Source organism: Prionailurus bengalensis, chromosome B1 (genome assembly GCF_016509475.1).
Source record: "Prionailurus bengalensis isolate Pbe53 chromosome B1, Fcat_Pben_1.1_paternal_pri, whole genome shotgun sequence".
NCBI lineage: Eukaryota > Metazoa > Chordata > Mammalia > Carnivora > Felidae > Prionailurus > Prionailurus bengalensis.
In genome coordinates, this window is record NC_057344.1 from 167,538,073 (window position 1) to 167,554,789 (window position 16,717).

Here is a 16,717-nt window from a genome sequence, read left to right on the forward strand (position 1 = left end):
AATCCAAGACAATATGAAATAAAAGTATTTATACACTAATAGTTTATAGTTTTCCAGTATATTTTTAGCCTAAAAAATCGCCTAAAAATTATAATCATCTTATTCACTATCCTGACAGGTACTTGATTGTAGTACTTTAAAATATGTAAATTAAGAAAAAAATCTACTTTCATACGTTATTATAAGGCTGTTAAGAGTTGAATTGTGTCCTTCAAAAAGATAGGCTGAAGTCCTAATCCTCAGTTCCTCAGCAAGTGACCTTATTTGGAAAAAGAGTCCTTGCAGATGTAATTAGTTAAATTGAGGTCACATCGGACTAGGATGGGCCCTTAGCCCAATGAACTAATGAGGAGAGAGAAACATGCAAGGAGAATACCATATGAAGAAGCAGGCACAGAGGTAAGTCAGCCATGTAAAGACCAAGGCAGCTTGAAGTTATGCAGCCACAGGTAGCAAATGCCTGGGTCTACCCGTAGCTAGAAGAGGCAAGAAATGATCCTCCCCTACAGCTTTCAGAGGGAGTGTGGCACCACCAACATCTTAATTTCAGACTTCTATCCTCCAGAGCCTTGAGAGAATAAATTTATGTTGCTTTAAGCCATCTTGTTTGTGATACTTTGTTCTGGCAACCCCAAGAAACTAAAATAAAGAATATGTTAAAAATCATAATAAACAATCTGACCAAAACAAGTACTGGTAAGACATATCCTGAATATAACAATGCTTACTTCTGGTCAGGGGGTTTATGGGTGGGCAGTGAGATTTCTGGGTAGTGGAATCGTGGAGGACCCTTGTGTAGTATGACACTTAAAAGTTCACACTTGGCCCCTTCCATAATTTGGCTATTGTTGAGAGTGCTGCTATAAACATTGGGGTACAAGTGCCCCTATGCATCAGTACTCCTGTATCCCTTGGGTAAATTCCTAGCAGTGCTATTGCTGGGTCATAGGGTAGGTATATTTTTAATTTTCTGAGGAACCTCCACACTGTTTTCCAGAGTGGCTGCACCAGTTTGCATTCCCACCAATAGTGCATCAACTGATGAATGGATAAAGTAATTGTGGTTTATATACACAATGGAGTACTATGTGGCAATGAGAAAGAATGCAATATGGCTCTTTGTAGCAACGTGGATGGAACTGGAGAGTGTGATGCTAAGAGAAATAAGCCATACAGAGAAAGACAGATACCATATGTTTTCACTCTTATGTGGATCCTGAGAAACTTAACAGAAACCCATGGGGGAGGGGAAGGAAGAAGAAAAAAAACAAAAAAGAGGTTAGAGTGGGAGAGAGCCAAAGCATAAGAGACTGTTAAAAACTGAGAACAAACTAAGGGTTGATGGGGGGTGGGAGGGAGGGGAGGGTGGGTGATGGGTATTGAGGAGGGCACCTTTTGGGATGAGCACTGGGTGTTGTATGGAAACCAATTTGACAATAAATTTCAGATATTGAAAAAAAAAAGTTCACACTTGGAAATCATTTTAATTTATCTTAACTCTGGTCCTGTGTTCTTGATTAGTTTACTTCATCTTTTCTGAGCCTAAGTTTTCTCTTTGATAGAAAACTAGGTTGCTTTTAAAGGTTACAAGAGTTAAACGTAGAAAATTCTTTAAAAGGAGTCTAGCAACTTGAAAATGTTCAACAAGGATTTGTTCGTATCATTTTATTGTGTTTCTATGTATTCCCTATTTTGTATGAAGTTTTGCGTGTTACTTCATAATTAGGGGGGAAAAGAATAATGAAGGTTATTAGAAAAGATGTTTAACATTTATTGGAAGCTGGTCATGTGCCAGACACTGTGTTAAATATCATGGACATATCATATTATTTAAATCTCACGTGTATTGTATGTATTATTTCTAGTCACATTACATATGAGGCTAGCAAAGTTCAAAGATGTGAAATAAAATGGCCAAGGACTCACAGTTGGCAAAGGACAGAATAAATCTAGACCATTCAAACTTCAAAACTTTGTTGATTACTATGCTGTACAACCTTTTGGGTCCGTCATCAATCTCTCCCCACCACCAAATAATACAATCTTGTGTGAACTGATTATGCTCTGTGTGGTGTAAATAATGTTGATGTAGTGAAATTACTTTTCAACTTACTTTACTGTTCTTTTAAATTGTGACATACAAGTTAGAAAAGAGTAACCATATCACTTCTGTATGTTACCAGAAAGCCTAATTGTGTGCATTTGCAACCTCAGGAGTTTTCTGGGTGAAAACTGAAACTGGTCCTTGCACACACAGGTGAAGAGAGACCACAGGAAGTGGGACATTGCAGATTGGTAAGTGGCAGGTTTAATAAGCAAGGGAACCTACATAAGAGACATGTCTTTGGCAGTCACAAGTAGAGCAGATCTCTAGCCCCATCCACTAGCATCTTAAAAGTTTACATAGAGGTCTTACCTGGGTTCAGTCACATGTTCAGTCCAGATGGTCTCAACAACACCTTACTCTTTCAAGGCCACATCTTTGAAACAGCTGCTAGTATGGGAGGTACATTCCAAGGCCAGGGGAGAGGGTAAGGAGCCTCTGATTACCCAGGTCTAGCTCACCAGCCAATCAGTAGTCACATCCTCTCAATGACCAATTCCAACACTAATCTAGAGCCTATTGTTTTAGCCTCCCCTGTAACACTTATTCTCTTTATTGACTTCTCATACCATTTCATAGCTTTTATGTAAGTTGCCACCTTTTAGATAGGACTGTATATGGGCTATATTGGGACTAAATGTCAATCTAAAGACCAAATAAGAGGAGCATGTAATGCCCCCAACCGAACCATAAACACCCCTTGCAAAACCTAACTGTAATACTGCATGCAGATCTTTTATTGAACATAAGCAGAAATGAACATGACAATCTTCTCTTATTATCCCAACATGTGACATGAGTGTCCCAAGAGGTAGAAGTAGGTTAAAAGTAAAACATAATTTTCTTAGTTATGTGAACATATTTCTTACTCCAACAAATGTTATTAATAATTTGTTCTCCTTTCTATTTTCCGATAATCCAATTTTATCTGTTCTTGTTAAATCTCTCTGGCAGTCAATGGTCTGATAATTATAAGAGGGCTGTGTAGCTAGTGCAAAAGATTCATTTTTCCTAAAGGAAGACTATCCTTGAAGGGTTGTGTGTCTGAACACTCAGATGTTTCAGATCCTCTTAGAAATACTTTATGACTTTGTTAACATCACTTTGTTTGGTATTTCAGGAAAGAACCAGCTTTTCCAAATTTTCTTTTTCTGAATTAAAATATAACGCTTGTTTTATCCTCAAGACAATAATTGTTGAAATAAATGCATCAAAAAAATGGCTTACACACATGAAAATTGGATTTCTTACATAAAGTGCCAAATGGGCATTCCTGATGAATGTGGCTTTCCACCGAACGATTGGGGATTGAGGTTTCTTCACCTGTGTCTCCGCCATCTTCTCTACCTTGCTTTTAGGTTTGCAGTGTTTGTCTTCATCAATCTGACGGGTGAGGCAATAATGTGATCATTTGCACCTGGGCATACTTAGGGTTCAGAAAATGATAGAGTCCTCTTTTGCATATCTTATGTTGACTAGCAATAGATAAATCACTAAATCTGTCTGCAGTGTTAGACAGGAAATGTAGCCTCACAATACGCATGGAAAAAGGAGTAAAAGTTTGCTTAATAGATTTGCCAGTCACTCTCACACTCTTGAACTCCCATTACGGTGTAAATGGTCAAGGGCAAAGAATTAGAAGAGGATTAACTCATGCTCTCCTACTCTCACCAGAGAAAGAAAACTTATCCATGTATAGCCAGCCAATGAACGGGGAGATTAGCAACCATCAAAACATGGTCCAAATGAGTCACACCCACAGAAACTGTTGCCAGTTAAAGACATTATGGGGGAAATGCTCTTTTCTCGAGAGGCTTTTGCCTTGGGAGACTGGGAGATTGGGAGAATTGTGGGGAGGGAAAGGATCAGTCTGCTATTTCCTTGTTTTTCCTCAACATTTAAATGAATGGTCCCTTGCCTTAGTGCTGTGATACTCAGTGCTTACTTTGAAACTCACATATGAGTGAATCAGGAAAGAGAATGAAGGAATGGCATCTTATTTCTATATTCCTCCAGTTATTCCTAGGGCATTCCAGAAAAATCAATTGTTCCTTAAAGAGTTAAACAGAAGATTTAGGACTTGTTAAAGAAATATTTTAATCCCTAATATGGGAGAGAATAGTGTAATACACTATTTTTAATATCATTTTTATTGTATAATCATGTGGTACTTAAAGGGAACAAAATAAACTTTCTTCCTTTTAGCCTCTTAAAACAAACTATTCATCCACAAAATTAGTTTAAGATGATTAATACTTAGTTATTGGATTTTGAGACAATGGGCTTTGCTTAGAACAAAGTGTAAGCAAAGCAAAATACCTGACATCTTTAAGCCAGTTGTCGCAGCAGTCAAGAAACAAAGTCTTCGGTTCAAGTGGGTGCATGTGATCACAGTTGATTTGAGGAAGTCTCATCCCTACAGCACTCCTGGATCACAGCCAACATGGGGTTCCCCAGATACTGTTAACCCCATTAACAGGAAGTAACAAACTGTTCACATAGCTGTTCCGAAACTAAGGAGAGTTAACCTTCAGGCTTAACCAGATATACAAGACAATAAAGGATCTGGCCATTGTTTACCGATACAATCTCATCTTACTCCATTCTCAATCTCATAAATGATGGTCATGGTATCTCTTTCTGCTTGCAATTTCCATTCCTCTGGTCTTTTCATGCATCTTTCCTTTTTGTCATGCAAATCTCATTTCCAATCCAATAACATTAGAGAGGTCTTCCCCGACTATCCTGTGTAATATTTTGCCTTTTTTCCCTGTTCCTGAGTCACTCTATCAAATCACTGTTTTGTTTTCTTCATGGTGCTTAACCTACCCAAAATGACTTTACTTATATATTTATTTCTTATTTTTCTCTTTGTATTCTAAGCTTGACCAGAAAAGTAAATTTGTCTATCTTGTTCATTATTGATGTGTTTCTAGACCCGAGAACAGTGATTGACCTATAGTAAGGATACAGTCAATATTTGTTGAAAGAAAAAGACAGTCGGTGTTGATAAGTGGGTTAGAGAAGTTGATATTTGTCCTTCTTAGTATGTAGGGGGGTTCTGAGACTGACCAATGAATTGCACATTTTCCCTGAAATATTGTTTGGGCAAAAGATTCTTCTCATCAAAGCTAAGTGAATATGCAAGGCATTCACCATCTTTTTATGGTTGCTTACCAAGAGAACTGCCCTCTAATATTTTTACTAATTGATCTTGGTAGAATTATATTTATATGTCAGACATCTCTGAATTACTTTGTTAATGCTGGTTCATAAAATTACCTAGTCAGGGTAATAATGCACAAAATAATTCCTTATGAAGATCAATATGTCACATAGGATAATTAGGCCTTGTAATTCTCAAAGATAGCAGTAATAATTAATAATTTATAATTCTCAATAATCTAATTAATAATGAATAGCAATCATTATTAGTTTGACAAACTTTGTGGGTATTTTTTAAGTTTATTTATTTTATTTTTGAGAGAGAGAGAGAGAGAGAGGCAGAGAGAGAGGGAAAGAGAGAGACGTTCCCAAGTAGGCTCTGATCTGTCAGCACAGAGTCCAATGTGGGGCTCGAATTCATGAACCATGAGGTCATGACCTGAGCCAAAATCAAGAGTCAGATGCTCAACCAACTAAGCCACCCAGATGCCACCGACAGACTTTGTAAACAAAGTTTTATATTTCTTTTACACACGAAAACGCTGAGGGTTAGAGAGGTTCAGTAGTCTGTAGATGGTCATAAATGCAACAATAATGGGGCCACTTTTCCAACACAAGTTGTATTGATGCTAAAGTTTGCACGCCTTAACGATTTCGCCTACTTGTCATTACCAGCAAATGTCTATTGTGTATTATTATGTCATACAGAGTTTGGATATGAACCCGAATAGTTTGATTTCAGAGCCGTGTTTGTAACCAGTATTCTAAGCTATTCCTATCTTGTTTTAAATGTTTCCTCTGGTCTTTAATAGAAATATTTTGTTCTTTTAAAAAGTTATTTCATGTTACATGATATATTTTTAAGGGCTATCTGGCCAGGAAGTTTCAAAATGAACTAAAATAAATTTTGAAAACTTATAACAGTTATAGATTGGGGATTATAAATCCCATGCATGCTTATTGCAGAAAAATGAAAAAAGAAACGAGGAAAAGTCGTCTATAATCCTCTCCTTACAGAAATAACTACTGTCAAGAAATCGTTAGATCAGAAAACAAAATTGCACTTAGTAGTAAAAGAGACGAAATTTTAGAGAATATAAAACACTTTAAACTCTCCAAACAGTCAAAAAGTGTTCTGATCCTTAGACAACCCATTAAAACTTTCAGTTTTCACATGGTGTTATAGATAGAAACCACCAAAATATGCACACGTATTGTCATGTAACATGGTCACTTAACCTTTTTACACTCAGGTACTCCTTTGAAATACAAAAATAGTGAGCCCTAGCTTATCTGTCTTGTGGATGTTAAGGATAAAATTAGATTGTAAATGTGGCAGTTCTTTGAAATATCTTCTCTTGCTGAGCACTTCCCCATAACTGTGTTCTATTACTCTGCCCTCTGACCTTCATTCTCACTTGAGAATCGCTGTGTCTAAGTCGGGGCTCTCTTTGCTTCCTTTAACACAGCATGGAGAATCACTGGACTACATACTTTCTAGGCTAATTTCTGATTCAGTGCTATGATTCTGGGGAAGACTTAAGTGACAAAGTTGCTAGGTCGGGGGGGGGGGGGGGAAGACATATAGAAAAATGTTGGAAAATAGTTTTAAGATGTGCCCAAAGTCCAATCCGTCCAGGTGTGTGAATCTTCCCTGAGTAGTAAGCTGATTGTCAAATGGGGCACCTGAGTGCCTCAGTCAGTTAAGCAGCCTAATCTTGATTTTGGCTCAGGTCATGATCTCAAGGTCGTAAGATCAAGCCCCGAGTCAGTCTCTGCACCCTGCAAGAGGCCTGCTTCAGATTTTTTTTTTTCTCTCTCTCTCACTGCCCGCTCCCACACTCTTTCCCTTTCTCTCTCTCTTAAAAAAAAAAAAAAAGGTGGGGGGACTCCTGAAGGCTCCGTCGGTTAAGCATCTGACCTCAGCTCAGGTCCGACTTGGGCTCAGTTCATGGTCTCACAGTTCGTGGGTGTAAGTCCCACCTCAGGCTCTGTACTGACAGCTCACAGCCTGAAGCCTGCTTCGGATTCTGTGTATCCCTCTCTCTCTCTGCCCCTCTCCCACTCATGCTCTCTCTCTCAAAAATGAATAAATGTTAACAACAACAAAAGACTGGTTGCCAAGTGATGAAGCATTGAGTTGTTTTCATAACCACTACTTTATTTCTTCATTCTTGGGACTCTCATTCTACCATTTGCCATTCTGTTTTATTTTCAAACTCTCTTTATTCCTGTGTCTTTTCTACCAGCATTTAAATATCTAATTTCTGTGTCATTGTGCCTTGTCTAATATCTTATTTTTATGGATAGTCTCTCCACACTTGTTGGTTTGCACTGATCTACTTACTTCCCTCCTCAAGTATACTTTCTTAAAATCAGTTATGAAAGTAATAGATGCAATAATAAACATTTCAAGGTAAAAGAATGTATAATTACAATCCAGAGTCTCTCAGTCTCATTTCCCAAAGTAATATGTTCAAAGTCCATCTCAGGTCCTAGAGGCCACCCATTGTCCCCCACCTCATGGCCCTTTCACAGTCCCTCTTATATAAGAGGGCTGGAATCTTCAAGATGGGGAGGAAAAATTCTGGTGCTTTGTTCTTTCAAGGAAGGTCTGTATCTTTTTTAAAAATGGCTCAGCCCTTAGATCAGGACAGACTCAAAACCCTTTTTGGTTAACTCAAAGTTGACCATCTGGACCTTAATGAAGTTTGTAAAATCCATTCACCTTTGCCATATTCTATCTGTTAGAAGCAAGTCACAAATTCCTCCTACATTTAAGACAAAAGAATTTACACTCCTATGATTTTCAGAGGCTAGAAATCTTGTGGGCCATATTAAAATTCTGCCTACCATAGATTCCTCAGTGCAATGTTTGCTTTTATGACACATATAACCATTTATGATGGTTTTTCTATAAATGTGTTAAAATTTTATGTAAACTCTATTTTTATCAGTCTTTTTCTATCTTTTGGGTTTATGCCTTATTAGTAAATCTTTCCCATCCATTATGCCTTATTAGTAAATCTTTCCCATCCATTATGAAATGGCATATATGATTTTTTTCAAGTGCTTTTAAAGCTTTATTTCTTTATGTTTTTGTGTTGCATTTTTTGTATTAATTCTTTGACATATCCAGATGTTTCCTTTTCTTCCTTTCTTCCTCCCTTCCTTCCTCCCTCCCTCCTTCCCTCCCTCCATCCCTCTTTGTCTCTCTTTCTTTCTTTCCTTCTATTGTTTTTTTTTGTTTGTTTGTTTTTAATGCTGTTGCTTAAAGATCTTTCCAGTTGCCTCAGTGCTATTTATGGATTAATGCATTTTTTTTTTACTTGCTGCCTTTAAATGCTACCTTTATCATAATAAATGTTGTGAGCAGTTCATTCTCTTGCTAAAGTCTCAATTCTATTTCATGAGTCTATTTTTTTCTGTCCCCAAACTAAATACTTTTTATTTCTGTGGCGTTACACATGTATCTACTCTCTTGGAGAAATACTATCCACTGTTTCCTTTTCTTTTACTCAGAATTTTCTTGGATATTTCCACATGTTTATTTTTCCAAGTATATTGCAGAAACAGTTTCCCTAAATAAAAATAGTATTGGTAATTTTCATAGGGTCATGGTACGCCGTATTAATTTAGGAATAATTTATACTATAACAATATTGCATGTTATAGTGATGAAAAATGGATTTGGTTTAGTTAATTTTTTTACGTCCTTTAACAGTTTTGCTTTCAGATATCTTTATGATTTGGTCCTGCACTCTACTTTCATGTTTGATTTTATAAATGGAATATTTTTTCTTATACTTTTAACAAAAGTTGTTTATTTCCACTGATTCTTATTGAATAACTGGTGTCAAGAATCATTTTTAAATATTTTATTTTTAATAGTTTTTCACTAATTATTTTGAATTTTCCAATTATATAATCAAATAAATTGAAGGTGTTGATATTTTGCCTCTTTGTTTTCAAATATAGTCCTCTATTTTTCCCCCTCTATAAATAACGTTGGAAAATGCAGCCCCCAAAATATTAAATAATGATAATCATAGTGAGTTTTCTCGACTTTTTTTTTTTACCATGTTACTTGTTAGAAATTAAGCATTATGGGGGCAACTAGGTGGCTCAATTGGTTAAATTCAGACTCCTGATTTCAGCTCATGTCATGATATCACAGTTCATGGGTTCAAGCCCCCTGTTGGGCTCTGTGCTGGCAGTGCAGAGTCTGCTTGGGATCCTCTCTCTCCCTCTGCCTCTGCCCCTCCCCTACTTGTGCTCTCTCTCTCAAAATAAATAAATAAACTTAAAAAAATTAAGCATTATGCTAGAATTTTGATATCTCTCTATATATGTATGTGTGTGTGTGTATATATATATATATACACACACACACACATATATATGTACATACATATTATAAAACCCAAATAAATAATCATCTTATTTAAAAAATTTTTTTCAATGTTTTTATTTTTTTATTTTTGAACATCAGATTGCAAGTGGAGGAGAGACAGAGACAGAGGGGAACAGAAGATCTGAAGCGGCTCTATGCAGCAGCAAGCCTGATGCGGGGGCTCAAACGCACAAACTGTGAGATCATGATCTGAGCTGATGTTGGACGCTCAACTAACTGAGCCTCCCAGGGACGCCAATCATTTGACTTATTTTAATGAGCACTTTCTTTTTTCCTTTTTGTAGTTCATCATTTTTCTTATTTTATTTTATTTTTAAATTTTTATTATTGGATTATAGTTCTATACATTACAGAATGGTCACCAGGTAAGTGTAGTTACCATCTGTCACCATACAGTATTATTATAATATTATTGACTATGTTCCCTATGTTGTACTTTTCATCTCCATGACTTATTTATTTTATAACTGTAAGTTTGTACCTCTTAATCCCCTTCACCTATTTCACCAACTTGCCTACCGCCTTCTCCTCCACCAGTTTGTTCTCTGTATTTATGAGTATTTTTATTTTGTTTTGCTTTTAGTAAGTTTTTTTGTTTTTTAGATTCCACATATGAGTGAAATCATATGACATTTATCTTTCTCTGTCTGACTTATGTCACTTAGCACAGTATCCTCTAGGGCTATCCATTGTCACAAATGGCAAGATTACATACTATTTTATTTATGGCTGAGAAACATTCTATATATATATATATATATATATATATATATATATATATCTCACTTCATCCATTCATGGACTGATGGACACTTCCAGATATGGCTATTGTAAATATGCTGTAATAAATATAGGGGTACATATGTCTTTTCAAATTAGTGTTTTTGTTTTCTTTGGGTAAATATCTAGTAGTGGAATCACTGGATCATATGGCAATTCTATTTTTAGGTTTTTGAGCAATCTCTTTATTATTTTCAACCTGGATTGTACCAATTTACATTCCCACCACTGTGGAACCCTTTTCTCCACATCCTCACCGACACTTGTTATTTCTTGTCTTTTTGATTCTAGTCATTTTGCCTGGTGTGAGGTGATATCTTAATGTTTTTTTTTTTTTTTTTTTTTTTGCATTTCTCTGATGATTAGTGATGCTGAGCATCTTTTCCTGTGTCCCTTGGTCATTTGTTTGTCTTCTTCAGAAAAATGGCTGTTTGTCATTTGTTTATCATTTCAGAAAAATGGCTATTCAAGTCCTCTGTCCATTTTTTAATCATATTGGGTTTTTTTTTGATGTTGAGTTGTATAAATTCTTTACACATTTTAGTTGTTAATATTTTATTATTTTAACTCTTTGTTGATGTTGCATATATCTTCTCCCATTCAGTAGGTTGCTTTTTGTTTTGTTAGTGGCTACTTTTGCTGCAGAAAATATTTTTATTTTGGGGTAGCCCCAATAGTTTATTTTGCTTTGGTTTCCCTTTCCTGAGGAGGCATATTCTTATATAAACCTGTTACTAAGGCTAATATCCAAGAGATTCCTGCCTGTCTTCTTCCAGAAATTTAATGTTTCCAAGACTCATATTTAGGTCTTTAATGAATTTTGAGTTTATTGTTGTGTAAAGTATAAGAAGTGGCTCAGCATCATTCTTTTGCATGCAGCCGGCCAGGTTTCCAACACCAATACCATCTTCCCCTATATACAGACTTGCCTCCTTTTTGTAGATTAATTGGCCATATAAGCATGGCTTATTTCTAGGTTTTCAATCTTATTCCATTGATATATGTGCCAGTACAACACATTTTGATTACTATAGCTTTGTAGTATATCTTGAAATGTGGGATGGTGATATCTCCAGTTCTGTACTTCTTTCTCAAGATGGCTTTGGCTATTTGAGATCTTTTGTGCTTCAAAACAAATTTTAGAATTCTTTGTTGTAGTTCTGTGAACAAGACTATTGGTCTTTTGATAGGGATTGCATTGAATGTATCCATTGCTTTGGGCAGTAACATTTTAATAATATTATTTCTTCTAAATCATGAGCATGGTATATCTTCCTATTTGTGTGTCTTCAATGTCTTATGTTTTCAGAGTATAGGTCTTCTACCTCTTCAGTTAAATTTATTCCTAGGTATTTTATTCTTTTTGATGCAATTGTAAATGGGATTTTTCTCTTAATTTCCCTTTCTGCTGCTTGTCGTAAGTGTATAGAAATGCAACAGATTTATATATATTAATTTTGTGTCCTGCAACTTCACTGAATTTATTTATAAGTTCCAATAGTTGTTTGGTGCAGTCTTAGGGTTTTCCATATATATTATTATGTCACCTGCTAATAGTAATCATTTTATTTCTTTACCAATTTAGACGCCTTTCATTTTTTCTTGTCTGATTGCTGAGGCTAGGATTTCCAGTACTATGTTGTGGGGAGATTGGACATCCTTGTCTTGTTGCCAATTTTAAATGTAAAGCTTTCAGTTTTTCACCATAATAAGCATTTTCTTTTTTAAAGTTTATTTTTTTAAGTTTATTTATTTATTTATTTATTTAAATTTATTTATTTTGAGAGAGAGAGAGAGACAGAGAGAGAGAGAGACAGTGCTTGAGTGGGGGAGGGACAGAGACAGAGGGAGAGAGAGAATCCCAAGGAGGCTGTGTACTGTCAGCATGGAGCCCAATGTGGGGCTTGATCTCACCAACTGTAAAATCATGACCTGAGCCAAAATCAAGAGTTGGACATGTAACCGAGTGAATCACCCAGAAACCCCAATAAACATTTTCTTAAAGTATAATTTGATATTGTGCTTTAGAAATTCCATTTTAAAATTCTATCAAGTTGATCATATGTTTATTTTAGCATATTAGTATAGTGAATATTTTATAACATCATTAAACTTCTGTGCTTCACAGTATAATATTTTTAAAGTGCTACTGCTTTATAATAATATATTGAAGTTTTACATTAGGATATATAAGAAAGATTAGGCCTTTTTTTGTTTACATACATAATTCTTTCTCAGTTTGGCCCTTATTAGTGAAATTTTATAGTGTACAATACATAGAGACTTTTTTTAATGTTTATTTATTTTTGAGAGAGAGAGCACAAGTGGGAGAGGGGCAGAGAGAGAGAGAGAGAGAGACAGAGAATCTGAAGCAGGCTCTGTGCTGTCAGAGTAAAGCCCTATGTGGAGCTCGAATCCACAAACCCTGAGATCATGACCTGAGCTGAAGTCAGACGCTTAACCAACTGAGCCACCCAGGAGCCCCTGAAATTAGGCTATTACTTGTTATCCTTCCTATTTTCATATGAAAGTTATGCTGCTTTTAAAAATAGTTTTCCATAGAATTCCATAACTTAGAAGCTTTCATTATCTCCTTATGCTCTAAAATACTTAAATGACACTAGAATGATCTTCTCCTGGAATGTTTGATACAAGTCACTTCTGAAGTATTGTCACCTCTAGAACAATATATACTGAACTTCATAGTGAATACAAGTTACTGAAGATTTTGTTAATATACAGACTGAGTAAGTGTAAAGATTCGGAGGCCAAGATTATGAATTTTTTTTTAATGTGTCTTTATTTTCAAGAGAAAGAGAGTGTGCAAGCAGGGTGGGGACAGAGAGAGAGGAAGGCACAGAATCTGAAGCAGCTTCCAGTCTCTCAACTGTCAGTACAGAGCCTGACACGGGGTTCAAACCCACAAACTGTGAGATCATGACCTGAGCCGAAGTCAAACGCTGAGCCACCAAATGTCCCAAGGTTTTGAATTTCTAACAAGCTCCCAGGTGATGCTGATGAAGCTTGTCTTCAGAACACATCTGAAGTGTCAATATCTAGAGTTTGTTCATGTTGAGTTTTCTGTGTTATTTTCATGACAATTCAGTGCAGTTGTAGCTTTTCCTTTTTTAATTTTTAAGGTTAAACTTAGAAATTGTATTTTCTAAAAAGTTTTCCTTCCATACCAGATTTTCTCATCTATAAGAAAAATATTGGGCAAATTCTTGAAATTCTAAAAAATATTTTGCATCACTGTGGATTTACAGACTCCTTTCTATAATTTTGTGACTTTGAGCTTTCTCTTTTATATTCATCTACTTTATTTTTTAAAAATGAAATGTCTCTAAGATTACTTGTGTTGGCTGGTTTTATTCATCTAATTGATTAAGTTATGCTTTTATATTTATTATTTTCCAGTTGAGTATGTTTTATTTTTTTTTGTTTATATATATATATATATATATATTTATTTATTTAATTTTGCTATTTTCTAATTTCTGGAGTTGGACTTTTAACTCAAAGAGTATTAATTCATAATAATCATGTTATTATCTTACCATAACATTACTCTTTTACAATTTTATTGAACTATATTTTACATACACAATGCACACATTTCCAGTGTAATATTTTCAACAGTTATCGATTTTACCACATTGTGCTTCCATTACCATAGATCAGTTTTAGCATATTTCACAATCACAATATAATACTACTTTTTGATAAACAATAGGAGTGTTTGGCTGCCAATTTTCCACTGTACTCTTTAACCTTATCATACATTTTTTTTCTTAATGTTTTGTTAGGACTTTCTACTTATTTTATAATTTTAATCTTTATTTTTCATTGACCAGTTTTTTTTAATTAAGAAAGAAGATATACTTAATACCTCCATATTACATACTTGGAATTTTGTTTCATATTCATTAAATTAACTTCTATTTTCATTGCATTTATTGTATTTCCCAGGCTTCTAGAACATCACAGTTTTCCGGTATTGTCTACCTCCCTGTGCTATTTCTGGGTTCCTCTAGTATTCTCCTTCCTCTGATCTTCTCTTACATAGTTTGTTTCTTCATGAATTTATTCTTTTCCTTACAATCTTTCTCTCTTTCAAAACATTTTGCCTGGATATCATTCATCCACATGACTTAAGTACTATTCTTTTGCCAATAACCTCATGGCAACATATTCACCTTACGCCCTTTACCAAGCCACACATTTGTGCAACTGTACAGGAACATCTCCCTTGGAATAACACACAGGCACTTAACATAAAATGTTCCGAATAGAGTTTACCGAGTTCTACCTCTTATCCCCTAAGTTTTGCCGATTTGGTGCCAAATAAATCATAAGATAGTAACTCTGTTACCGGCTTTGGAACAAGGCTTTTTGTTCTGTACTTTGGGTATACTGGTTTAGAATGTTTAGAACGTACTCTACTACCCTTCCTTCTTCGTTCATTTCCCTTTTCCTGCTATCCTGCTGTCAACTGCTTTATTTACATAGCTTACAGAAAGACATTTCAGTGTGTGGTTAAAGACATGGCCTCGAGCACCAGACTGCCTTCTTTTAAATCTGATTCAGTCACTCAGCTGTGTGATTTTAAGTCTCTCAGTGAACTTCATCTCTCTCTGCCTCATAAAATAGTACATTCATTACAGGGCTGTAATAATGATTTAATCATAAGCATATAAAGTAACCTTGCCCAACAAAATGTAAGAACCCAGTAAATGTTTGCTCTTATTTTAGGTTCAAGATCATCTGTTTCCTCTTTCAAAACCCAAAAAGCTCTGGAAACAAGAAGAGTTTTGGAATTTATTTGGCAAGAAACTTGGACCTAACCTGACCTGTGCTTATTTGGAAACAAGATCTGACTTGAACTAATGTGATGTTATTATTTACTAATTAAAGTGAACATTTCCATTTCTCTGCTGAAATAGAAATATCTTAATACTGGAGTGCTACCATTCCCCGTTAGGGATATTACATGACCTACTATATAATCACCATATTTACCTTACTAAAATGTAAAAAATTCTGAAGTTGGAAACACATCCGGCTCCAGGATTTCTGAAAAGGAAGGGATCGTGGAATATATCACACTTTGGACCTTAGATTCAGCATCACCTTCTTGTCAAAGCCTTCCCTGAATTCCAAAGCTGATTCAGTAATACCTCTTACTTGTGACTTAAGCTTACCTCCTCATAGCAGTTTTGAACTATTTTATTTGCTTGTAAAGTGTGTAGTCTTTTATCCAAAATAGCACCTGGTACCTGGTGGGTATTCTGTAATTATTTATTAGAGATTATCTGAATAAATGTGTTGGTGTATCCCTACACCAAAACAGTCATGTTAACATTTATTTCATGCCTGTTGGGGATTAAATTTGATGCTAGGATTGTAGCAATGAATGAGACACAAAATCTTCCTTTGAGTAAGTTGTAACATAGTGGTTGAAACAAGAATTTCGACATATGATTCTCTATAAACATATTTATGCTTTGATGATGTGTGCTTTAACCCACAGATGCTTTGGGAACTTTGAGGAAGCATCTTTGGGATCGTGGCAATATTTCCTAGGGAAAAAAAGCACATTTGAACTCAGGGTGAAGGAGGAAAAGTTGTTAGCTCTACAAAGAGAGAGAACTGAGCAGTGAGAGCTAATGAGAAAAACTCGAAAGCATGACACTGCTGGATGAGCTTGAGGAATCAGAAGCAATATGATTTCCTGGAGACAAGGAAGGGTAGGAGAGGAAATTAATAAGATAAGATTAATAAGCATCAATTGATATATATCCTGAAGACTAATTAGTAATAATTTGTAAACAGGAAAGCCCAAGGACAACTGAAACTCTGCCTGAGAAGAATAAACTGTGAATCTGTACTAATTGACTGACTCTTCCAGTGAGGGTCTCAGAACCTGAGATTTTCTTCAAATTTAACTTTTAACTAACTATGATTATTTGATGATCAGGTTCTATAAACTCTGGTTTTCTTACCTGGACATTTTACGACTCAATTTCTGCCTCTCACAAGAATGACATGAGAAGAAGTGCAAAATGATTTTTGTCTAAATATGTGACTCTGAAAAATCTAGGGTCCAATAAATATCAAAATCGTTATCAAGACTACTAAAGATTAGAACATCGTCCATTGAGGGGTGCCTGGGTGGCACAGTCTGTTAAATGACTGACTCTTGGCTTTGGCTTAGGTCATGATCTCACAGTTTGGGAGATCTAGCCCCACTTTGG